Below are 1639 nucleotides of genomic sequence, written 5' to 3' on the forward strand. Positions count from 1 at the left end.
CGGATTACCCGACTTTATATCCTAACGTCTTGTATCCACGTCTTTACTTTGCTCTTACCATGGTAAGAGACAAATAAAGAGGGGCAGCTGTGGATACCCCTTTTTGTCCGGGCTTAATCTTTTGAATCAAGAAAACATTAATAGCTTAATTATGATTAAAATAATCAAGTGAGTTAATTTATTTTTGATTCTTTAACCATGTGACCAAAAATGCTCTGCCAAGTAAAAAAGAGTGTGTGGTTAGTGGGTGTGAACACCTAATTTTATCCTACTCCTTTTACTTTCCCTTATTCTAATTTTATTCAAATTTCTATCATTTTTGAAAAAATTGTAGGTGCATGCACACCATCTTTCTTGCAGGCCATGCACTGGCTTGGAAGCTAAAGAAATGTGGTCAAGGACATCAAGTGAAATTGAAGAAATTTGTGTTGAAAATTAGCATCTCATTAAATGCTTTCAAAAAAAAACAAATTTCAACCAGCTTTTTTTTTTTTTATCCCTGAAGTATTATAGAAGAAGAGAAAGAAAGGGTCACAACGTGACCAAGCAATAGAAGAGAATATAAAAATAAAGAAAAGGGAGACAAAAGTCCTTAGTAGCATGCCAACCATGTGCCTTGCTATCTACCTATCTGAAGCTAATCTAGAGATATGTTGTTGAAAAAGCATCTTGAAGCTAGATTTGCGGTTGAAAAAGGCAACCATGGCACAGTACCAAATCTTCTCAAGTTGAAATTTGAAGATATGATCTCAAGAATGACAAGCCAAGCTTACAATTTTTCACATCTTAGCTGCAATTGTTGAAAGCATTGAAAAAATACAGTTGGGCTCTTTAAATGCATGAAGAAATTTGCAAGTTTCATGGCCAATAAATAAGAAGAAGAGCAGAGTGTAAAGCAGGAGAAAACAGAGGAAAGAAACGGAAAAAAGGAAGGAAAGAAAGAAGGAGGAGGAAAGAGAAAAAAGAAGGAAGAAAAGGCAGAGAGGAACGGTTTTTTTTTGGAGATTCTTGTAGGATTTGTAGCTTTTTTGAGTTCTCACTCTTTATTTTCATTTTTGCTGTTGGTGGCTCTCATAAGGTATTTTTTCTCTCTTGAACCATTTTACTATGCTTTTATTACTCACATGTTCCTCTCTTCTTTTTTTGTTGGGCTCTCCATAACACTACTAAAATCTATATCTGATGGCCCATGATTTCGTTTTTTTTGTTTCTTTCATTCTGAATTCGTGGGCTAGTCTGTTTTTTTTTTTGAAAGGAACTTCAGCTGTTTTTTTGGCATCTGATGGTCTTTTTTTTTTATGGAATAGTACTTAGTGTTTTTCGTATCTGATGGGCCTTTTTGTTTTTGAAACAATGGTTCAGTTTCGTTTTTTTGGTACCATGTGGACCAGATTGCATTAAATTATCAAATATGAGTATCAAATATTACTAGTTTTCTCTCTAAATAATTATTTGCTTATAAAAAAAATCTAAAAAATATATTTTTCTTCAACCTTGTATCTATCATGAAATGCTAAGATCAAAACTCTTTTGCAAATAAATAAAAAACTAAAAAAACAAATAATAATCTTTTTTCTCAATAAAGATTAGTCTTTTAAAGAAAACTAAAAAATATCACAACCAACTCATGTTTTTCTAC

This window comes from Lotus japonicus, chromosome 3 (assembly GCF_012489685.1).
Source record: "Lotus japonicus ecotype B-129 chromosome 3, LjGifu_v1.2".
NCBI lineage: Eukaryota > Viridiplantae > Streptophyta > Magnoliopsida > Fabales > Fabaceae > Lotus > Lotus japonicus.